A 26097-nucleotide genomic window follows, 5' to 3' on the forward strand; every position below is an offset into this window, starting at 1 on the left:
CCTGCCAGAACTTATAAGAGCACACACTATGACAGGGAAAGGAATACCCTTGTACACTTCTTTTTTTTTTTTTTTTTTTTTTTTACTTATTAATAAGCTCTTTTGCCATGTATTAAAATTATTTGTGCGAGAAGCAACTTGTCTACATTTATGAGATGACGCCTGAAGACTCGGACCTGATCTTGTCTTGTTTCTGCTTATCTCACAATGTTTTTTGTATATAGTTATATCTAGTTTAAATAATCCCAATATCTTTTGGAAGCATATTAATTATAGGTCCAAGAGTGACCTAGAAACTTGTTATATGGGACAAAAATGAGGACTGGTTTAGCAATATACTGTACTTGTATATATGCCAATACATTCTGGTTTTCCTATCTTGTACTTGCTATTCATGTATGCATATTTCCTCAATAAAAATTATTAAAAAAAAAAATAAAAAAAAAATAAAGCCCCTATATAAGTTTAAACAGCCAGGTGATCACTGCGGTAATAGTGATCACCTAGCATGAATTAATGTAAATGTCTTTGCATAGAGACTTGTGGGAGCCCCCATGTGCAGATCAAACACATGCACTATTGTTTGCAACCTTATTTGTTGAAATTTTAATACAAATATGTTTTTCATACTTTTGTTGCACAGTTCTCACATGTCATGATATATTTATAAAATAACATTATAGTTTGAATCTGTTGGGTCTTCTGGAAAAAAACAATATATAATATGTGTGGGTTTCTCAATTTAAAATGGCCTACATTGGGGATTGAATGTGACCAGCGTGTAAAAACAGTTCAGGACAGAGGTGGAAATGGCTCAGCAGTTAAAGGACACTGAACCCAATTGTTTTTCTTTTGTGATTCAGACAGAGCATGCAATTTTAAGCAACTTTCTAATTTACTCTTATCACATTTTCTTCATTCTCTTGGTATCATTATTTGAAAAGCAAGAATGTAAGTTTAGATGCCGGCCCATTTTTGGTGAACAACCTGGGTCGTTCTGCTGATTGGTGGATAAATTCACCCACCAATAAACAAGTGCTGTCCAAGGGCCTAAACCAAAAATTGGCTGGCTCCTTAGCTTAGATGCCTTCTTTTTCAAAAAGAGATAGCAAGAGAACAAAGAAAATTGATAATAAGAGTAAATTAGAAAATGGCTTAAAATTGCATGCTCTATCTGAATCACAAAAGAAAGAAAATGGGTTCAGTGTCCCTTTAAGGAGTTAACAATATAACACTATTTTAAGAAAGTCAGTGTGTTTGAGCAGAGATGGGGGAATGGTAAGCAGGGAATAGAGGTATAATGAAAGAGAGAATTAGTAGTGGAAAGTCTGAGGAGAATACAACTAGAGAGATGCATAGTTAAATGGAGAGGTATTGAGGAAGTACAGGGCTGTATGATAGTGATGCAATTGGTATGGAATTGAATGAGAGAGGATATGAGATGGTGGTATTATATATACATAAAGGGGGGAAATTGCTCTAGGAGGGAGATCTGACTGGGTATAAGAAGAGAGTCCAGAGGAGGGTTGGAGTGAGGGGAATGAAATGAGTTATGATAAGGCAATGTATAAGAAGTCATGGACCAACAGGATCCATGGGGATGGAAGAGGGTTATAGAGAAATAGAAGTGTCAGGCATTGGAGCAATAAAATAGTATGGGGCGTTACAGCTGACATAGGTATGGGGACATTGGGGATAAGAAATTGGTATAGTTATTAACTAAGAAGATAATAAATATAGACTATTATTTGTATTTTAGAAAACAAAAATTCAAACCAAAGATGCAGGCAGAGAAGATTGTGACTTACTAGTGGGGAAAATAGTAATTTTAATCATTTTATTTTAAAAAATGATTTATGAAAAAGTCTTGATTTTGGAATAATTCTGGATGTTGAGGATTTGTACCTGTACTATGTTTCTTTAAAAAACATATAGCATGTAGATGTAAATACATAAAAACCCCAATTTCTGGAATAGTTTATTTAACTTAATATTGGATGTCTACAAGCACACGTCCACTTTTACATAAGCTTTCTATCTACTGCATAAGAAAACATATCTTGGACAAATTATCTAAAACCTAAGGGGACATTAAAATTGTCTTTAAAATGCACAGGTGTGAATAATAAATACTTACATTAAAAGTTATTACTCATAGAGTTATACATATTAACATGCACCCAACCTGCTGCTGATATGGCTATAGTCCAATAGACCAAGCATTGTCCTGCAACCCATACTCAGTGCTATTTATGAGGTATCACAGTAATAACTTTTAACAAAAGAATTATTGTAGTTATATTGCAAAACTATTCAGATTACGGAAAAATACATCCAAGCCATGCATGCTTGGGTGATTTTTGTCTTTGTTTTTTGAACTGCCCAGACCCTGTGCTTGTACTGCCCAGACCCTACTCTTGTACTGCTCAGAACCTGCCCTTGTACTGCTCAGACCCTTCCCTTGTACTGCTTAGACCCTACCCTTGTACTGCCCAGACCCTGCCCTTGTACTGCCCAGACCCTACTCTTGTAATGCTCAGAACCTGCCCTTGTACTGCTCAGATCCTGTCCTTGTACTGCCCAGACCCTGCCCTTGTACTGCCCAGACCCCACTCTTGTACTGCTCAGAACCTGCCCTTGTACTGCTCAGAAACTGCCCTTGTACTGCTCAGACCCTGCCCTTGTACTGCCCAGACCCTACTCTTGTACTGCCCAGACCCTGCCCTTGTACTGCTCAGACCCTTTCCTTTTACTGCTCAGACCCTGCCCAAGTGCACATGTAATGCCCAGACTCTGCCCTTGTAATGCTCAAAGCCTCTCCCTGTTAAGTACCCAGACCCTGCCCATGGACTGCCCAGACCCTGCCCTTGTACTGCTCAGAGCCTTTCCCTGTACTGCTCAGACCCTGCCTTTGTACTGCTCATAGCATGTCCCTGTACTGCCCATACCCTGCACTTGTACTGCCCAGACCCTGTCCTTTTAATGCTCAGACCCTGCCCAAGTGCCCTTGTACTGCCCAGACCCTGTCCTTGTACTGTTTAGACCCTGTCCAAGTGCCCATGTACTGCCCAAACCCTGCCCTTGTACTGCTCAGAGCCTTTCCCTGTACTGTTCAGAGCCTTTCCCTGTACTGCTCAAAGCATGTCCGTGTACTGCCCAGACCCTGCCCTTGTACTGCTCAGAGCCTTTCCCTGTAATGCCCAGACCCTGCCCTTGTACTGCTCAGACCCTGCCCTTGTACTGCTCAGAGCATGTCCCTGTACTGCCCAGACCCTGCCCTTGTACTGCTCAGAGCCTTTCCCTGTAATGCCCGGACCCTGCCCTTGTACAGCTCAGACCCTGCCCTTGTACTGCTTAGAACCTTACACTGTACTGCTCAGAGCATGTCCCTGTACTGCCCAGACCCTGCCCTTGTACTGCTCAGAGCCTTTCCCTGTAATGCCCAGACCCTGCCCTTGTACTGCTCAGAGCCTTTCCCTGTAATGCCCAGACCCTGCCCTTGTACTGCTCAGAGCCTTTCCCTGTAATGCCCAGACCCTGCCCTTGTACTGCTCAAACCCTGCCCTTGTACTGCTCAGAGCATGTCCCTGTACTGCCCAGACCCTGCCCTTGTACTGCTCTGAGCATGCCCCTGTAATGCCCAGACCCTGCCCTTGTAACGTTTAGAGCCTTTCCCTGTTAAGTGCCCAGACCCTGCCCTTGTACTGCTCAGAGCATGTCCCTGTACTGCCCAGACCCTGCCCTTGTACTGCTCAGAGCCTTTCCCTGTAATGCCCAGACCCTGCCCTTGTAACGTTTAGAGCCTTTCCCTGTTAACTGCCCAGACCCTGCACTTGTACTGCTCAGACCCCGCCCCAGTTGCCCAGTCCAGTCGTGGCTGATCAATAATCAATATTGGTTCTTATCCAAATTCTTATAATACTATAGCAGGTACTAAAATGATTTGTTAACTTAGAGCTACTAGTACTATGTGCAGTGCAGAACAGGTTGCAATAGCATTGGTTCACTAAGAAATTAGGACCATTAAATATTGGCTAAACCAAACAGTAAACGACAAATATTCAAATACTAATTGAGTTGAAGTTATCGTCTTTTATAAAATACGGTTATAATTTTATTGTATTTTGAACGTCTAGACCACGTGGAGTCCGCTGGCCAATCAAACCCTGGTATAGTTTATACGATAGATTGAAATCTCACGCATGCTCAATTTAATTCTGAAAAAAATGCTTGATAAATAATATGACTGACGGACTGAGTGCAAAATGGAACACAGCTACAACATCAGCAATATAAAACTGACACTAGATGGCGTTCCCTCACTTTCACTTGATATTCTGGAACTAACTTTTTAGTATGTTCTTTATAATATTATGTATTTTAATTCGAACCTGCAGTTCAGATCGTCGCTGGCTCAAGAACTAAAATAGCAAAGTAGATAAAATGAACTATTGTTGTTAGTAATAATATATGGATGACGTCAGAGACTTTCTTTTAGTTAAAGATCCTAGTACTGCGTGGAAGCGTCAGAGCCCAAGTAGCTCGCCGTGATCGTATAGTGGTTAGTACTCTGCGTTGTGGCCGCAGCAACCTCGGTTCGAATCCGAGTCACGGCATTGTGTAATAACAATGGCACGGCATGTGGGCTATATTTTTTTTTGTGTGACTATTTTACTTTATAATTCATTTTCTTATCTTTAATGTGTAAATAAAACATTTTACACAACCTATCAAATTTGACATGCAATTTATGTACACACTTATCAGTGTTTTTTTATATTTAAAAGTATGTTTCTTAATTGTGTTTGATAATTAATGAAAATAAACTTTTTCTATTGTAAACAAAACATGTATTGAGCTATTTTATTTTTATTGAGTTACCGAGCGGTTATTAAACAATTGTTTGATAAATGGGGCAACACCATTTGTTAATGCTGTAAATGTGTAGAGCTTTTATTTTTAGATAATTTCTTTACTATAATATTATCAGTCATTACATTTTGTAGTGTTCGTTAAATGTGTATTATTTTCTGAAATGATCTGGATGTTTAATATTCATTATAATTGACATTAAGAAAAGTCAAGTAGACTATTGAGAGCCGCAGACATCCAGAGCCCAAGTAGCTCGCCGTGATCGTATAGTGGTTAGTACTCTGCGTTGTGGCCGCAGCAACCTCGGTTCGAATCCGAGTCACGGCATTGTGTAATAACAATGGCACGGCAAGTGGGCTGAGTTTTTTTTCATTATAAATGTGAATAAATATATATGTGAAATATCTAGCATGTCATTTTAATATATTTACACGCTGTTTAATCATTTTTTTTTGCTATGATTAGTTTTAATACCAATCCCTTTGTATTTAATTTGATGGAACTATAATAACACTAATCAGAGCTCTGCTTTATTCTTGTATTGTTGTCTCAATGGTTTAAAGCAGGTTTATTCTTATTTAAATATGACGTTTATTTCTGTGTAACGAGTTATAATATGGTTTGTCAGAAATTATATGTGGCCTTGCTGTGACTAATATAACTTACTAAGTACCAGGTAAATATTATTCATCAGTAACCTAAAGGAACATTGCATTGCAAAATGTTCTCCCTTGTGTTCCCAATTATTTATTTTCTTTTCTTTCTTTTTTTTAATTTATTTATAAACACATAGTTACTTTATCTTTATTTCGTTATTTGAAACAGCAGAGTATGCCTCTTTAAACTACAACTTATACTAAAAATATGAATAATGTATTTTTTAAAGAAAACCTGTGTAAACAAGCATTTGTAGCAGCCCAGTGGGTGTTGGAGTGACCAAAACTAAAGTGTTATTTTTCAATTGCTATGAGTATTAGCTTTTGTGTATAGAAAAAAAGATATAAATCCATGTGCATATAGAGAAAAATAAGTTAAGAATGCCTTCTCTTTATGCAAGCTCAGCACATTTAAATGGGCGGCTTTTAATGTGCAAAAACATCTATTTCATATACTAAAATAAACATAATTGAGTATTTTACAGTATACTGTATGTTATATTTTGCATTCGGTATGACAAGTTATTGTAAACACATTAAGGGGAATCCTATTTTACAGTACACTCTCTCCTTAAAATGTTACACATAATCTGTGGAATACTTCCTTTATACATTATAAAAAAAAACTGTATAAAAATGCAATATATTTAACCAGGGCCTGTGTTTTGTCAATTTTTGCTACCCGTCAAATTTTGCTACATCACATTATGCGCATGCGCACAAATACGTTAGTGCATTCAACACATATTGCAAAAATGTGTGTGGAATGCAGTGACTTATATGCGCACATGCGCAGATCGTGAGGTAGCAAAATCTGAAGGATAAGAAAATTCCTCACATTTTTTGCAACACTAACTGCCACTGCGTGTGCAAGACCCCTTAGTAAAGAGCAGGCGCGTGTGTGAATGGTTACATGTTTGGCAAAGTGCACCAGTAATTCCCAGTGCGTGGAAGCAATTAATTAATAGGTGGTCTCTCACCCGGTACACAACTCAAAAGCAAACACATAAATAATATAGACTATAGAGTGCCTGTGGGAACATATACCATACAATTAATTGCTGCCTACTTACTTAGAATAACGGGCGCACTTTGCCATTCACACACGCATCTGCTCTTTACTAAGGGGTGCTGGAACTGTGAAGTCCGGTGCACAGGCAGGCGTAGTTAGTGTTGCAAAAAAAAACAGAACACTTGCTCCAGGCAGATGTGAGAGGTGCAACACACTCGGCCTCGAAATTTGGCCTGCCCAAGACAAACTGGATTACTTTAGAAATCATCAAACTACTTTAGAAGTCATTTGAACATCATCAGACATCATCAGGCTTGTAAAGTCATCAGCTAAGGTAAAAAATTCTGGGTGATGACTTCAGAATGATAAGTAGATTACCTTACTGATTACTTCACAAGCACAAACAGCCAGTGAATGACTCTAGAGTCAACTTATTTACATATTTTGGCCTGTGGGCATACTTCAGAATAGCTTCTGATGACTAGTTTGGAGTCATCGATTACTTCAGAATGACTCCAGGAAGATCCTCCTTTTTTTGACTAGGGTGATCAGGTTGGCTGCGAGTGCTGCAGCCTTGTAGTATGGCTGGGTTGGTTTGGACTACAATACCCAGGGACAGCTAAGTGATATGTATATGCTGTAGGGGTGGTGCCGGCAGTGCAGTTGAGCTGAGAAGAACGGTCAAGGGTGTCTTGAGGATGTTGAGAGGAGAGTGGAAGTGGGAGTCGCTGGGTTGGATATGCAGTCAGCCCAGTGGCATGTGGTGGGCGACTGGACGAGTATGGAGAAGGAGTGACACGGAGTGTGGCAGTGGCAGAAGTGGGCAAAGAAGTGCAGCCTGTGCAGATACATACAAGCTCAGCTGCCTTTATTTCAGTCAGTGGGAAATTTATTCTGCAATGTGCACTCGCTGTGACTGACACTGTGAGAGTGGGAGTTTTATTTTGGTAATAGTATTGTGTACTAGTGCCTGTCTGAATTTAAGATGTGTGTCAGTGGCGCATTGGGTTAATAATACTGTGATAAAATGGTATTTATCGATTCTGTAATGAGTTTGCCCATTAAAAATGACAGAATAAGTATAAAAAAGTTAACATAATATGTTGTCTTTTTATTTATAAGCTAGTAAATGTTCCGTACAATAGTGTTGAAATATATTATCTGCTTCTAAAAAAATTTAATGGCCTTGCATTTTACCTTGCACCTGGCTTCAAAAACCCTAGAGCCGGTGTTCTGTCAGATTTTGCTACCCTGTCAGAATTTGCTACCTCCCAGTGGGCATGCTCAGTATTACGGAATCGCACTCCACATAGGTTAAAAAGGAATGTGTGGAATGTGGTGATGTAATCATCAGCATAGGCACAAAGGAGGTAGCACATTTCCACAAGGAAATTGTTCTGTAGGATTTTGCTGAGCCCAGGACATGCGCGGCAGCGCGGGTGATGAGATCTCAGCTTATTACAAGCAAAGTGTACAAGTGACATTTATAATAAACAACCTGGTAAAAGAAAGACGCTTTTATCGTCGCCAATCTAATTGAAATGTGTTGTGCAAATGTTATCGTCCACAACTGAAACAGAAGTGTGTCCAATATATATATATATAATATATATATATATAAGTCCAATTCCAGGTGCACTCACTATAACTTATTTAGCAACAGCCAGGGTGCTGCATACAAAACATACAAACATCCTTTAATTCTCTTCAGAAGAAAAAACACTGCACTCACCGGTCTTGAGAATGATACATTTTATTCAAAATCTCATCACATCAGCTCATAGCCAAATGAATACCCCCAGACGTTTCGGTACCAAGACGTAACCAAGACGTTACCTTGACACAGTAGACAGTAGTGATCAGGGGCGTAACTAACGTTGATGCAAGGGTCGCCATTGCGACCGGGCCCAGCAGGTCTCCAAACAGGGGGGGCCCAACAAGGCAGGTGGTTGTTTTTTTTATTATTCATTTTTTATTTTTTAGGGGGCACTGCCGCATTAGGACAGCCAGGCGCAGGCAGCAGCACATGATGCCAGTGATCATTGATGATGCCACAACTTTGTAGACGTACTAACTTTGTGAGTCTACTAAACGGCGGGTGCTCTCTGCTACTCTGCCCGGACGGAACTTTCCATTTTGGCGGCGCACGCGCACTGATCTCTGGCTTCTCTTCTCCCGCCTGAGTACTGACGGCTGCACACATGTATATCTCCTCAGCAATTGTCTCATGACTGCACGTGCAGTCAGTAGGAGCAGCTAGCAGGAGTCTGTCGACAGTGGAGTGTGTGTGGCGTGGGAACGTCTGGGACCTGTCCTGGGTCCAGTGGGAGTCCCTCCCTTGCTAGCGCGGCAGGCTGGCACAGCAGCAGCTCACAGCCAGAGCCAGTGTGACAGTCTGACTACTGAGGAGAATGGAGTGGAACTGTGGAAAATCCGTTCAACCTCAGGTAAGCGTCCCTATCATACGCTATGTTAAGCTGCTCAGACTGAAGGAGGGAGGGGGAGGTGGGGGGCCGCTGCGCGGGGGCACGGTCAGTGAAAGTACTGTGAGCTGAGTAAATCTATTATCTCCCTTATGATGGCTTGTTCAGCTAGTGCTATGCAAAACTAACCCCCGCACTTGAAGATACAAATGCTGGATGTAATGGTTCGGGTCAGATCTTTCACATAACAAATGTTAAATCTCAATATTTACAATGTTAAAATGTTCATGCTGCATTGTCTCAGCCAGTTAAACATAAAAGGAGATGTCCTGTATTACACAGCGGGTTCACTTGGATTTTCAATCAGTAAGCATTGGTCAGATTAGAAAACATTAGGCTTTGAAGATCCCCCTCTCTGGGATTTGTGGAAGTGGTTGTCCTTATATAGTAAATAATAACAAAATACATTTTTACAATTTTCCAAGAGTACCCCTCCCTCTCAGCCTTATACAGTTTCTGTGCCATATACAGTAGATAACATTGTTGTGCATGACACAGCACAAATTGACTAGTCAATAGTTAATAAATAACTAGCCTTATGATAAGGGGGCTGTCAGAATGTATATGAATATGTGTGTGTGTGTGTGTGATTGAGGTGTAAGAGTGTGTGAATGTATATATGTGTAAGTGTGTGTGGGTAAATATGTATGTGTGTGTGATTATGTGTTATCAGTGTGTGCATATAAATGTGTATGTGTGTGTTTATGTATGAGTGTGTGTAAATATTTACAGTATGTGTGTATAAATATGTATGAGCATGTGTAAATGTGTGTGTGTAAGAGTGTGTAAATATGTATTAGTATGTATAATATGTGTGTGTGTAAATATGTGTGTCCCCTCTATTTGTGGGGGCGGCTAGCGGAGCTCTGTTAAAGGGGAGAAAAGTGTCCCTCTTTGGCTAAATTAAATGTTGGGAGGTATGATAAAGCTGGTGCTTTGATTAAAAAATAAAAAAGTGTGTCTATCATACCTGGAAAATGAATGGCTGAATATACAAAAATAACACCACGGCTTCCTATTCAGACAAGTACACACACAGGTAAATATAGTAATATGCTGGTGGGTTAGGCTTGTGATATCCCATACCTATAGTATGTATATGTGTGTGTATGTATATGTATATATATATATATATATATATATATATAGATAGATATATAGCGCAAAACAAAGATGTATCAAAATCACATTTTTTTTTGGCGACGGGGGGGCCTTCATGGATTCTTGCACCGGGGCCCTGAGGTTTCTAGTTACGCCTTTGGTAGTGATGGGGATTCTTCAGAAGTAGATACAGAGATACCTAGTGGTGCAAGTGGTAGTGAACTCCCTTTAGGAGGTGTTATAACAAGGTCTACAAACAACCCCCCCCCCCCCTACCAAGTGTAAAAAGAAACAACACAGGAAATCTATCAGAAGGGGAGGGTACAAAGAAAAAGCCCCCCAAAAAGAAATAGACATCATATATAACCTCAGTGACCGTCCCCTAAGTGAAATGGAAAATAAGTTGCTAAATAGGGTCTTTTGTCCCGACCCCTAAAGTTGACAAATTTCACATGAAAGTGGATGTTTATAAATTGCAGAGACAATTAAGGATAAGGGATTTTTTAAGGACAAACCACAAGCCATTACTGGCAAGCACAAATCCCCAAGTAATTTTGATCCAGCTAACCATAATCCTTCCATCAAGAGTTTCACTCGAATGGTCACAAATTCTTTTAAACAAACTATACCTGATAGACATTTCTCTAATCTTAGTAAGGAAGAAAAAAGAGCCCTACAAAGTTTAAAGGATGATCATTCCATTATCACCCACACTGCTGATAAAGGGGGATCAATAGTAATTCAGAATTATTCTGATTATCACAATTAAAGGGACACTATACCCAAACATTTTCTTTCATGGTTAAGGTAGAGAATATAATTTTAAACAACATTCCAATTTACTTCTATTACCTAATTTGCTTTATTCTTTAGATATACTTTAATGAAGAAATAGAAATGCACACAGTGAACCAATCACAGGAGGCATCTATGTGCAGCTACCAATCAGCAGCTACTAAGGATATCTAGATATGCTTTTCAGCAAAGAATATCAAGAGAATGAAGCAAAATAGATAATAGAAGTAAATTAGAAAGTTGTTTATAATTGTATGCTCTTTCTAAATCATGAAAGAAAAAAAATTGTGTTTCATGTCCCTTTAAGCCTACAGGCAGTTATCTGATAGTACTACCTACTGTAGTAGACTGCGAGGTAATCCTACAATGTCTTTTAAAAAATCTTTAAACCTCATTTTAAAATGTGGTTTTGAGGCAGGTATGATTAATGAAGATGAATATGAATTTTTGACTGTTTCCTTTCCTGTCACTCCAGTTCTATATCTACTCCCCAAAATTCACAAGACTCTGATCAATCCCCCAGGCAGACCTATTGTGTCTGCCAGGGGCTCACTATGTTCAAAAGTGGCAGAATTTATTGATAACCATCTACAACCTGTAGTCAAGGAATCATTTTCCTATCTCTTAGATTCCCCCTCCCTCATTGGAAGGTTGTTGGATCTGGATTGGTTGGATGAGAGTGATCTATTGGTTACCATGGACGTTGACAGCCTCTATACCGTTATCCCACACGTGGGAGGTGTGCAGGCTGTTAAGTCTATGGTAGTCTTATCGTTGGCATATGCGGGACCCCCCATAGAGTTCATGCTTGAATTACTTACCTTTTGCTTGGAGAAGAATTATTTTAAATTTGAAAAGGAATATTTTCTTCAAATAGCAGGGACTGTTATGGGATCGAATATGGCTCCCGCATATGCCAACATCTACATGTTGTGGTATGAAACATTTATCATGATGACCTTGTCTGTACCTAACATAAAGTTTTATGTTAGATACATTGATGATGTGTTTTTGGTATGGAGGGGCACACTAGACTCACTTAGGAATTGGATTGATGGTTTAAATAAGTTGGGATCATCAATTCGCTTTAAATATGAGTTCAACACTACAACCATACCTTTTTTAGACTTAAATATTACCAAATATGCAGTTGATGATGGTTTTAGATTTGCTACATCATTGTATTCTAAACCAACTGATAAGAATTCTTTACTCTTATCAACTAGTTTTCATCCTGAACATCAGAAAAGGAGTGTGATCTCCTCACAGCTCATGCAAGTAGCACACAATAACACACTCACAGAGACTAGAGACACCCAAGAAATTGAAATTAAGTTGAAACTGAAGGAGAGGGGCTATAGAACATTGGACATTGACAAGATACAAGAAAAAAATGTCACAACACGATCAAAGGGCACTCTTAACTAAAACAAAAAATGAGAATGATAGCACCAATAAAGTTAATCTCATTACTACATTTACCCCCCTGCATAAGGTACATGAGAAATCCATTCGGACCAATTGGGATATAGTGAAGACTGATAGGTCACTCCCATTTACACAGACAGATGGACCCCGCATTGTCTACAAGAAGGCTCCGAACCTAAAGGATATTCTGGTCCACAATGATCCAGTGAAATTTTATCAGAAGGATACCTGGATTGATACCAGAAGAAAAATGGGTTGCTTTAAGTGTGGGGATTGTACCACTTGCAACAGCATGTTGACGGGTACCCAATTCCACCACCCTCGAACAGGGAGAAGCTACAAAATCTTCCATAGATTGACCTGTACAACCAGCTTTGTTGTTTATATTTTGATGTGTCCGTGCTCCTAAGTATATGTAGGAAAGTATAGGGAGATTAGGGAAAGATTAAAGGGTTTGAGACATTTAAGTCAAGTGTAGAATTATACAATGGGTATCAAATAGAAAAATTATTTAAAAATTACACTTTATTCACATATATGCACATAGAGGAAAAAAACAGTAGTGGGATGTGGAGGTGGATACTTAGAGATGGGGAAATGTGCTTCCAATCTCAATAATTTCAATATATCCATCTATTAACATCTAACTACAAAAAAGACATAAAAAATCATAGTGGGATGCTATAGTAGGTATTAGAGATGGGAATGGTCACTACCAAACTCTTATATCAGACCTAACTATTCTTGCATAACCCTACTACAAAATTAAAAATAGGGCTAGTGGCTCAGGGGACATGTGTGTACCTTTAAATAGGGATGAGTAAATTTTCCACTTTCCAATCAATCAAAGCTTACACTTTGCGGTTCTCATCAGCTCAGAATTCAAACAAGCTATGCGCTCAAAGGTGTCCTCCTGCCTGCGTACTGCTTTGATTAAACAAAGTCAGCCGATTTCTAGCTGTATCCCTATTTACTAATTGTTCCATACAAACATACAGACTCGCAATTCAAAAGCATTCATACTTATCAAGCGTAAATTCATCTGCTGAGAATATATCAATGATTCCCAGTATGTCAGTAAATTATGTGTATTAGCAGAGCATGATCAAGTATTTACAAAGTCATAAAATATAACTGATATAGTATGCCATATACATTAGCATTAATCAACAGTCTATAACTAGTTCCACAAAGTATCGCTTTGACAGATAAATATGTGCAGCCTGTATGTAACAAGCTGCTGTATCAAACGCTACGAGTCTGCAACAGACACACTGTCTACTGAGGCCACGCCCGCCGACGCGTTTCCGTCACTTAGAACATGACTTGCCCTGACAAAGTCACGTTCTAAGTGACGGAAACGCGTCGGCGGGCGTGGCCTCAGTAGACAGTGTGTCTGTTGCAGACTCGTAGCGTTCGATACAGCAGCTTGTTACATACAGGCTGCACATATTTATCTGTCAAAGCGATACTTTGTGGAACAAGTTATAGACTGTTGATTAATGCTAATGTATATGGCATACTATATCAGTTATATTTTATGACTTTGTAAATACTTGATCATGCTCTGCTAATACACATAATTTACTGACATACTGGGAATCATTGATATATTCTCAGCAGATGAATTTACGCTTGATAAGTATGAATGCTTTTGAATTGCGAGTCTGTATGTTTGTATGGAACAATTAGTAAATAGGGATACAGCTAGAAATCGGCTGACTTTGTTTAATCAAAGCAGTACGCAGGCAGGAGGACGCCTTTGAGCGCATAGCTTGTTTGAATTCTGAGCTGATGAGAACCGCAAAGTGTAAGCTTTGATTGATTGGAAAGTGGAAAATTGACTCATCCCTATTTAAAGGTACACACATGTCCCCTGAGCCACTAGCCCTCTTTTTAATTTTGTAGTAGGGTTATGCAAGAATAGTTAGGTCTGATATAAGAGTTTGGTAGTGACCATTCCCATCTCTAATACCTACTATAGCATCCCACTATGACTTTGTATGTCTTTTTTGTAGTTAGATGTTAATAGATGGATATATTGAAATTATTGAGATTGGAAGCACATTTCCCCATCTCTAAGTATCCACCTCCACATCCCACTACTGTTTTGTCCTCTATGTGCATATATGTGAATAAAGTGTAATTTTTAAATAATTTTTCTATTTTATATGTAGGAAAGACCTCAACTACATTTAGGGAGAGGATGGCCAATCATCGCCACACGATAAGGGTGGCTATCGACAAACAAGAATCAGATCAACCTGTAGCTAGGCATTGTATGCTAGCAGGACATACTTCAGCCAGCCTAAGGACCATGTTAATTGACTATGTGCCACCACTGAGTCGAGGTGGGGATAGGCACAAGAAGCTCCTTCAGTTGGAGGCTTCATGAATCTATCATTTGGATACTGTAGCCCCAAGAGGTTTAAATGTCCAGCTGGATTATAAGGTGTTCCTTTAGCCTGATGTGGCTATGATTGGACGATCTAGGTCTCATCCTAATTGAACATAAAGTGAATATGATCCCTGGTTGAAGATGGACAACTACAGAATTCATATATACCAGAATATGTAATTGCAACAGATGAGTGTGTTATCCACCTTTATAAGTTTCTACCATGCTGTGTCAGGCACAATGACATTTTTTTGTTCTAATTCGATTAGTGTATGTTTTAGGTTTTGTAGCCTTGTCCGTAATATAGGGACAGGCTTTAAGTAATTTTTTTAGTGTCTTGATTATATAGTGGAGGTGTAATGTTTTTAGACCAGTCCGGGTTCAGTCACCCGCTGTGTTTCACTGCTGGATTACTCCAATGGTGACGTAGCAGCTACTCGTCATGAGTGGGAGAGGCTATGATAATTAGCCATGTGTTTGGCGGAGAAGTATCGGATGTACGTCGGAGTCTACGTGGTGTAATCACATGGGTTTGGCTGACCCGGAAAAGTAGAGCACATTAGGGTATAAATAGGGAACGGGTGTGTTTTATTGTTAGGGAACATTTGCAGACTTTGACACTACCCATTGAAAAAGGTGCCAGCTTGGTACCAAAACGTCTGGGGGTATTCATGTGGCTATGAGCTGATGTGATGAGATTTTGAATAAAATGTATCATTCTCAAGACCGGTGAGTGCAACGTTTTTTTTTCTGAAGAGGATTAAAGGATGTTTATATATATAAATAGTATATATAGTATAAAAGTCTGGTGGCTATAACAGTAAGATTTGAAAAGCTGGCTGTGTATCTGGAAAATAACACATGATTACTTCCCTATACTTGTTTATTTTGCCAGGTCGTGTATTATAAATATCACTTGTACACTTTGCATGTAATAAGCTGAGATCTCATCACCCCCCACATACGCTCATGTTTTGGGCTTCGCAAAATCCGACAGAAAAATTTAATTGGGGAAATTTGCTACTTCTTTTGTGTGCATGCTGCTGATTACATAATCACATTTCACACATTCCTTTTTAACATATGTGGAGTGCGATTACGTAATACTGAGTATGCACACTGAGAGGTAGCAAAATCTGACAGAACACCGGCTCAGTATTAAAATAACAATAGTTGGGATTTCAAACAAATTTAAAATGTGTTTTATTTCTACAACAGGTATAGCAAATAGACCAAAACAAGTAGAAACGTACAGAAAACCTACAGTGTTTTTACATTATTCAGACAACCCAGACAGATGTTTTTTTAGATATATATTACAAGGTTATGCAGTTGCTGTTTCCTGAAAAAACAAATATTCCTTTACTGGGGGACAGAAATGCTTATGTTTAGCTTAGCCCTTTAATACATTAGGGACAGACTGCCCACATTTGGTGACTCCCTAAAAAATAGGGACATCTGTTCACCTTAGTTTTAAAGGGCATAAAAGTTGATTTTCAGCACTGCATTTTGAATTCAATGGGAATCACTTTTGCAAATATGATTATTTAAAGATGTTATTGCAGCTTTTGTGATGAAAGTTGCATGGTGGCAATAAGGCAGCAGGTTGTGTTCCTTTGTGTTTTCTTTTCAACCGTGCTGCAAGTGCCAGTTGGTTGCCTCAGTGCCATCAGTCTTCCACATAATTACTGGATAGTTAGCATGTGATTGAAGAAATCAGTATGCAGCTCCAGCTAATGTCAGCCACATTCCTTCATCCAACCTCAGAAACGACCCTGTTGCCTGTAGTGCATGCCAGTTATATGCAGATATTAAATCTTAGAGATTAGACCCATGACCCAGCAGCTGGTCATATTAAAGGGACAATAAAGTGAAAATAAAACCTGCATGATTCAGATAGACCATGCAATTTTTAACTTTCCATTTTACTATAATCTATTTAGCTTCATCATCTTTGTATCTTTTGTTGAAAAGCATACATAGGTAGACTTAGGAGCAGCAAAGCACTACTGGGAGCTAACTTCTGATTGGTGGCTGCACCTATATTTCTCTTGTCATTGATTTGTTCACAAGAGCTCCCCCTCTCCTTCAAGCCCTCTTCTCTCACAGGTTAATGTACTGCTACAGCATCCATGTAGGTTATATCACCGTGCCGTTGTAAGTAGACAGCTTTCAGGAGAGTCCAATGACAGCATACAAAAGAAATAGGAGTCTTAAAGACACATTAATCCAAGCAGACATTGGTAGCAGTAGAATCGGCCTCCAAAGGACTATAGGACAAACAAGAACTGGTTGCTATCCCTGTCTAAACTGTAGCCACTGTAGCTGTGTAATCAAAGGTAAACATTTTCTCCATCCCATAAATGGGACTAAATTTAAAATTAGGGAGTACTTAACCTGTAGATCCTCATTTGTAATATAGATTATTAAATGCCCATGTGCCACGATCTATGTGGGCAAGACCTGTAGGGAAGCTAGAGAGCGAATAACTGAACATAAATGTAACATTAGAACAAAAAATAAAGAGGCACCTCTTTCCTCTCACTTCCTCTCCATGGGACATAATATTATAGTCAACTTAGGTTCCAGGTTATCGAACATATGACAAAACCCAGGAGGGGAGGTGACAGGGAAATAATCTTCAAGAAAAGATAATTTTTTTGGATGCACAAACTGAACTCTCTAGTTCCTAAGGCGTTAAATAGGGATTTTAATTGGTCTCTATTCATATAACCTAGGTGTTAAGTATGTGCATGTTTCCAAATTTTTAAATATACATATATGGGGTTTGTATTTTAATTTTGTATAACTTTGTGTTTTTAATAAAATATAATGTGTATACTCAGGCTGATAAATATAGAAAAATAAAGTTTGTACTTGTACATCACTTGATGACCACAGGATGGCAGTAGAATTCAGCTAGTGATTGATTGGTGAAAGTTGCAAAGGTATAAAAGAGACAAACTTGTATGTAATTTAGATGACATGACTAAGGGCCTATTGCAGGCCTGAAACGTTGTTTGTATGTTTGCACCCAAGGACACTGCTTAAGAAATAAAGGTAGTTTTTAAAGATTTGGTGGCTGGAAACAGTGTGTATTTGAAGTCTATTTACAGAGATGGCAGAAGCTCTGTTTATACCAAGAAAATAGTTTGTGACAAGAGGTCACAATTTAAGGCTGGAGGAAAGGAGATTTAATCTCCTGCAACGTAAACGTTTCTTCACTGTAAGTGCAATAAAATTGTGGAACGCATTACCTGAGGAGGTGGTAAATGCTCATACCTTAGATACATTTACAAATGGTTTAGATACATTACATTTCTGTCTAGAAACAAAATTCAAGGATATGATTGCTTCTTTTAAATGGGTCACCTTCTTTGTAATGGGATTAATTTAAGCTCAAATGGAGTTTTTTTTTGTAAGTATATTAAGATTGGTATAGATTGAACTCGATGGATCTCTGTCTTTTTATGACCTCATCTACTATGTTACTATGTACACTTATATGGCAGCCATTGCATTTCTGTGTCTGTTGAATTCCAACACAGGCACGCCTCATTCTACTTACTGAATAGGCAATCACCTTAACCAAATCTTATTTAATGAGGAAAAGTATAAAAAACACTGCTGGGGTCATCTCTATCCTATTGCAATAGGACCAGCAGGATGCTAAAAACAATGCTAGTAGTACCTCAAAATTAATTGGAATACAAAAATAGCTATTGACCATGCCAAAAGAGTTGAAAAGAAAAGTTTTGAGGGAGGAAAAGAAGGGATTAATTCTGGCTTTTCTGGCAGAGGGATACAGTGAGCATCTGGTTGCTTCCATCTTTAACATTTCAAAGATGGCGGTTCATAAGAACATGGTCAAGCAGCAGACACTGGGAACAAGAAAGCTACAGACAGGCAGAGGGCGAAAACAACACTCAACTGCCTGGGATGACCGCCAACTCATGCAACAACCGTAGGATGACATCAAGTGACCTACAAAAAGAATGGCAAATGACAGCTAGGGTGACCTTTTATTAATACTTCAAAGAATTATTATGCAAAAAACTTTATTCGCTCACATTCACATAATTGAGAAGGCACAAACTGGGAATACAAGCTCATGCAACCTATCGCCAAATGCCCGTTAGGGGACATGAACAGTAAAAGTAATCATTAAAGCAGTGTATTAGAATCATAAATAAAAGTAACGTGCAAAAATGCTTATATTCATATCTGACAAGCACTATTGTGCACATTTCTTTAAGTTATTTTAAGGTTGAGTTAGAATTTGAAACATATGTGGCATAAACCAGGGTTTCATTATCTGCAAAAGCCAAGGAGGTAGGATTCCTAAATTTGTACTAAAGGCTAATAATGTTTTGATTATCGTACCCTTCTCTTGCTCCTTGCATGGATAACTCATTAACATTCTTGCTTTCTTTTAGGTTTGATATGCATTCGTCAACTCCTTGCAAAAACATGATCATAACTCTGAGGATAATTCAGCAAATTATTTATAACATCAGAAGACGATAAAGAATTATATTTAGGGCTCAAGAATGCTTAATGAAGAAACATTGTATAGATTTTGTAACAATAAACGGCCAGAAAGTGGAGCGCTATTTAAAACTCCTGCTCGAGCATTAATTGCACTAGAAGTAAGCTTTTTGCGTGCGTTGGGTTGTGCTAGTTTTAGTGGAAAGTAAACTTTTTCCATTTGCTCGCTAACCTGACAAGCGCAAAAGTCTAACTTAGAATATTGTGTGTATGTTCACGTATTCCCTGTCAGAGTATATGAATATTGTGATGAATATTACATATGTGTACATATATATGTATATATATATGTATATTTTATACACTGTATATGTTAGATGAGACCTCAGGATTAATTGAACATGAGTTTGTTGAACACAGCTTCTAATACACGTCTATCAGGATTGACGATCAGCAGAGCCTTTTGAAGCACGACCCCTGTAGTGTAAAACACACAAACATTTCTTTTCTAAAGGAAATAGCTCAGTGACCCTATTCATTTGACTATATATGCAGAGTTTTATAACTTCAGAACATTTGGTGATGTGATAAAAGAATGTGTTCAAGGACCCCTTTGGAATTTGACACGTGTGATAACAACAGTTCTATCTCACTGAATCTCTGATATTTGAAGACGTACTGCAGACCCCCATCTTGGGGGAAGGTGACACAAATAAAATTAAATACATTTTGCAAGGGGAACAATGCCAGTTTTCCATGTATGTTTAGAATGATTCATGATATATATATTGAAATTAAGCACATTGTATTAAATAGATAATTTCTGCAGGGGATATTTATATAGGAAATAAATTCAGATATACATAGAAATGATATATATGTTTTGAAAACATAAAAGATCTTACTTAGCCTCTGTGTTTTTAAGAATATAAATAAATACTTATGGACCATAGACATATGAATGCTTGGATCATCTCTAATAATTATTTCTATTTTTATTGCAGACAACCATTGATCATGAGCATCAATCTATGCACTTAGAAAGAGACGGAATGCCTGCATGAAATGAATTAAGTCATATTGTATAAACGTACAAATAAATGTTTATAAAGTTTCACATACATCTTTTAAAATATAGTGAGATGAAAATGTGGAAGTTACTTTGATGTGATATGACTATGAGATATATATTTGATGTGATATGACTATGAAATATAAATAATTTTTTTATAATGCTAGATGTATTTGATGTTTCATATCAAAATGATCAGAAAATTCATTAAGATATAACTTATCCAAAACAAATATTGTGAATAGTTGTTGCAGTAAATTATGATAAAATGAATAACCATTTAATAGAAATACTGATTTAAGTTGATTCAAATGTTGCTATGTATGTTTATAATGATGCCACCCAGTGTTGCCATGAGAGAACTACAGCCAGAAAGCTTTTTGGCTGTTGGAAATGGGATATTCAGATTATCCAATAGAGGGACAAGGTTTCAAAGGGCCACCCATATTTCACACCTATGATTAGACTAATAAGTTGTATGCAGAAGGAAAGAGACACACTCTGGCTGCAAAGTTTTGTAACTGACTGAAACTGTTTTGCGTGGGACACAGTCAAACTATAAAAACAAAGTGGGCCATACTCTCCTATTCCATTGCAATTACACTTATTTTATATGAGGTGTGAAAAATCTTGAAGTTGGATCTCATTTTGGTAACGTATATATATATATATAGAGTATAAGAAAAGGGCTGCTAATTACATGTGATATTTTAAAGTCACTGCAGTTTAAAGATACAGTTTTCTGGGTTTTGTAAGATAAGTCATATGCATAGCCTTTACAGTTAATAGATTTAAAGAGCAGATTATACGTTTAAATCTGTATCTAATTTGCTGGGTAAATCAGCTGTGCAAGTTCTGATATTGTAAGTTAATTCTGTATTAGGATAAATTGCAGTTAAATAGCAGAATATATATATATTATCCTATTGTTGAAAGAGCACAGTTTAGAATTGTATTGCTTGGATGTTAAAGGTTTTTAGTCCCATTGTGTTAAATAAATAAGGCTGAATTGTGAAGGTATATTTTTCTGGGTTTTGTAAGAAGGATAGCATATTTTAAGAGTTGGTTTTAACGCATATAAATTTTGTGTCATATTCTAATATTGCAAATATATTTCAAAAATGTTCATGGATATTAACTAAATAAAAGAGTTCAGGTATTTATATTAATTGTATGGTCTAGTAGATGCATGGTTAATTAGGGTTTCTATTTTTTTTTTTGTATTGTGTTTATAACCCTGCCATAAACTGATATATTATTTGGATAGCACTACTAAGATTCTTATAAATATACTGACATAATAATTGGAGGCACTTTGCATGAGATTTATTAATATTCCATCATATTTGATATAATATATTTGTAAGTAAATAGAAACTATTATAAAAGAGAGAAAAAGTTTCATATTTCGATATTAATATTTTGAAGATATCATTTTTAAAGAGTTGAAATATTGATTTTCATATTTCGAGATTGATATTAATATCTTGAAATATTATTAAAGATTAATTTTTGAAAGATTAATGAAAATATTGATTTTTCATATTTCAAAATTAATCAAAAATATTAATTTTTCATATTTTCAAAGTTAATCGAAAATATTAATTTTTCATATTTCGAAATATTAATTTTTCATATTTCAAAATTAATAATATTTTTTTTGAAATATAAATTTTTTTTTTTCTTCTCTCTTTTTATTGGCAAAAATTGTATTAGCGTTTTAGTTAAATAAATACTAAACCAATACAATAATGTCTGTAGCCAGAAGTGACTCATTTAATTCTATACACAGCGATGAAATTGGTCCCATTACAATACCCATTACTAAAGGTCAGGTCCTTAAGAAAGATATCTTAAGTTACATTAAAGGGAAGTTAAATATTGCTGGTGAATTAAATGATTTTGTGGATATGCTTGAAACTAGGGCTAAAAATATTACCGTTAATAATAATATGTGGAATGAAGAGAATGAATTCTTCCAGGAATTATTAATGATTAATCAATGCAAGGCTCTCAAAAAGCGAGACGAACTAATACTAAAATGCTGGCCCCTTTTAATATGCATAATTGACGAAATGTCGTTTTGTGTCACAGAAAAACGATTGCAAATACAGGAGCTAGAAAATAGTATTCGTTCCTTGCGCAGACGCGAAGAGGGTTTAAAAATATCTAAAAATAAAATGGATGAATTTGCCCAAAACCTAGCCGCCTTAGATAAGCATAATATGGACTTAATCGCGCAGATACAAGATTTAAATAAACAGCTTGCGCAAAGCCAGAGAGAATTAAGCAATTTAAAAAGGTCATATCGCCATAATGAGAACCCCTATATTAGCAGTGAGAATAATACAGATAATGCTAACTCCTTTAGCGAACGCGTCAGGGACGAGGTACGAAAATATATAGAACAACATAGACAAATGACCCCTAACGGGTCAGAAATAGATTTCCCAAATAGACAATCCCCTCAGGATGTAAATCCAGAGGACAGCTGTAGCACAGCTGGCGCGGGGGAGGGAAACTCTAACAGAGAAGCCCAGAGTAAGTCTGATAAAGTCTATGATTCCCATAAAATAATCACCTTCGTACAACGCGCAGTACCTATATTCTCCAATAAGGGAACAACATCTGTAATTGATCATTTACAGGCTTTTGAAAATGCGTTAGCTATAATGAATGTTACAAGTGAGAAATTGAAAATTGAATTTCTGCCTTGGGTATTTGACAGTAAGCATCACAAATTCTTTGCTTCACTAAAGGATATGAATATTCATTCCTGGAATGGGGTAAAACAACAATGCAGAAAAGAATTCGGGCAATATCGCACTAAAACTGCCGCGAAAATAGCGGTATATGGTTTAAAGTGTCGTGCGAATCCAATCGAATTCCTTTCTGTATTGAAAAATGCGTACAGTATGGCTGAAGATAATCCCAGATTTGATGGCTCAGAATTTGTAAATTTATTTTTTGAAGCATTGCCTACACCCATCAAAATCAACTTAGCTAGAGATTTTGATGAGGACTGCTCATTGGAATGGCTGATCAAAGAGAGTACAAAATTATACTCTATTCAGCAGTCCAGTGAGCAGGGGGTTAAAAAGGAATCAAAACCCAAAATTGTAGCAGAAACTAGGGTGTCACCTAAACCCCTCAATTTGGAGTCTAAAAACAGAACTTATGCAGAGGTGGCCAGTCAAAACAGGCCATCTCCACAGAGGTTTAATTCCGCCCCTCCCCCTACACAGGTTGAGGCGCAGGGAGACTATAACCAAAGTGGGGGACATAATCAGGTGAATAATTACTCACAAAGAGAATACCCACCAAATAATTGGTATCCGCGCAAGGGTAGATACAATAGACGGCGAAGATATTCTCAGGGTAACCAGACACCCCAGGTATATAATGCTCCCCAAAATACTAATACTGAACAAGCTGAACCCCAGGGGCAACCACGCCAGAATAGAAATAGTGTCCCTGATTCTGAGGGAACCCAATGGTCCAGGAATCAGTACAATGGGGCACCAAGAGATAGGCCCAGGGGTAGAGGTAACTTGTACAATCAGGTAGATATGCTGTTTACCCAGTTAAATCGGTTGAGTGAACAAATCGCTAATATGAGTCAAAAATCTACGGCTCAGCAACCGAACAATACTTTTTTAGGGGTACAGCCAGTGGTCAGCAGTGGACCACAGGCACAGTCATAAATACTGCAGTGTCACCTGAAGGGGAGGGGAGAGATATACAAAATGTAATAATAAATATCAATGATACTAATCATGTTCTCTCCCCACAGACCGAAAACGGACAATTTAGCTGTGGTGACAAGCAACCTTATCCGAGAAAAGTTAACAAATCTCTTCCCTTGCAGCTCTCTCCTAACCTTATCTCCACAGATGCAGTACAAAAGAATCCAGCCGACCCTGTCATAGAGGAAACAGGTAGGTATGAAGGTTCCTCTGCATCAAATCACACGGCGAATTCAGGTAACACGTGGCGAAGCCCACAGATGTGTGAGAATGCCAATTTTATGTGTGAAATGGTAGAAACTGCAGGAAGATATTATGTATTAGTTGAGCTGCAAGATTCAGTCTCCAATCCTATCAGGGGATTAATTGACACTGGGTCACAGGCAACTATCTTATCCCACAGGTACTACACACAGCTAAATGAGCTAACACCCCACAAACCTAAAATAAAAGAATTTGACGGTTCTCTAATAGGTGTTGGGGGTGACTCCCTAAAAGTTTACGGTACTGCCTGGTTAAAATTTAAATTTGGGAACAGGGTCATAAGACACCCTGTCGTCATAGTGGATCTGCCAACTGATCGTTTAATTATTGGTAGTGATCTCCTGAAGCGATTAAGCACCATAATTGATTGCATAAATAATGTAATTTGGTCACAAGTTAAGAGGCCTATCAATTATGAAAAATCTGGTATATCTCGCGCCCGACATAGCTGTCACGTGGTGGAAGAGAAACCAGATGCTGTGGAGATTCATTTCAGGAATAACTCTATACCTGAAATCACTATTCTACAAATAGATGATCAGACTCCTTTTAGTGGCTCTGATGGTAATATTTTTAAAATATCGCCTGGAAAGATAGCGAATATTTCCCTAGATGGCGATTTATTAACCATATCACTCCACAAGTGGGATCATAAAATCCCTAAAGGGGGAGACCATGCTCAATACCTCACAGGGATTGAAAGAGTTAAAGAGGATCTATTTATCCCTATACAAGTACATGACCTTGGTAAAACCAAGTATGCTAAAATAAACTTAAAACAGGAAGCTAGCTATATAAGCGAAGGTTTATTAGCGCAAATAGCTGAACCTAAAGTGATTAAATATCTTTCTCCCCAAGACCACTGTGTCCACAACCTGGATAACAGGTCTGAAAGCTATAACATCACAGCTAAGTGCTTATTATCTATCTCTATTGGTAATAAGTCAGTGAAACACCTGTTTTTAGTTTTAAATACTCCCCATAATCAAATATACATTGGCAATGATATCTTACATAGATATGCCATACAAATAGATTTGATTAATTCTTGCCTCTGGAGCAGGTTAAAGGGGGACCCTGAAGTATTTCAGGATGAAAATGCAGCCCTGAAATCAAACCAGCAATTGCCATATGCTGTAAATATGCAGGTATCTAGCGATGTCATAATTCCTGCTGGGGCTGATAAATTTATTTTACCCTTACAGGTAAAGAGGGGTCAGAAATTAAAAACTTCTGAAACACTGATTTGCCTCTCCCATAGAATACAAAATCTGGGTGTCACAGTGACTTACACTCCTATGGTGAATATTGGAACTGTTCCAATACATATTATTGTGCATAACATGACCCCACAGGATATAACATTATCCAAGGGAACTACCATAGGATATGCACTGGAATCAAGTTATTACACTTTTGGATTCCAGAATAATGTAATTGGGCTAATACCTGAAGGATACCTAACTGAAGAACAATTAATAGAACAATCCTTTGCATCTATGCCAGAGGGTCTATTTAATGTTCAGTCCATTTATCCCTTTAGCTCAGAGGAAGGCATCTGTAAAATTGAAGAAGCCTCTCTAGTGTTTGATCAGCCAATCAAACAGCAAGATTACCCCAATACCCAGAGTCATGGGAGCAATGTAAATTATAATCAAGGGGATCTCACCTCTAGGTTGGAAGAAGCCTATGAAATAGGACAGCCTGAAATCTTTCCAGGATTTCAACAAATAGTCGAAGAGCAAATATCCTTAGCTAATGGCTGTTCCAGCGATGATGAAC

General features: G+C 37.8%; 2 non-coding genes across 2 annotated transcripts; both read left to right on the forward strand.

Annotated features, from left to right (window-relative positions):
• Window positions 1–4544: 4544 nt before the first annotated feature.
• Window positions 4545–4616, forward strand: TRNAH-GUG (transfer RNA histidin (anticodon GUG)). The gene has a single exon. It is a non-coding gene; the product is annotated as a tRNA-His (tRNA).
• A 511-nt stretch (window positions 4617–5127) lies between these two features.
• TRNAH-GUG (transfer RNA histidin (anticodon GUG)) lies at window positions 5128–5199 on the forward strand. Its single transcript has one exon. It is a non-coding gene; the product is annotated as a tRNA-His (tRNA).
• Window positions 5200–26097: the final 20898 nt, after the last annotated feature.

This window comes from Bombina bombina, chromosome 6, assembly GCF_027579735.1.
Source record: "Bombina bombina isolate aBomBom1 chromosome 6, aBomBom1.pri, whole genome shotgun sequence".
NCBI lineage: Eukaryota > Metazoa > Chordata > Amphibia > Anura > Bombinatoridae > Bombina > Bombina bombina.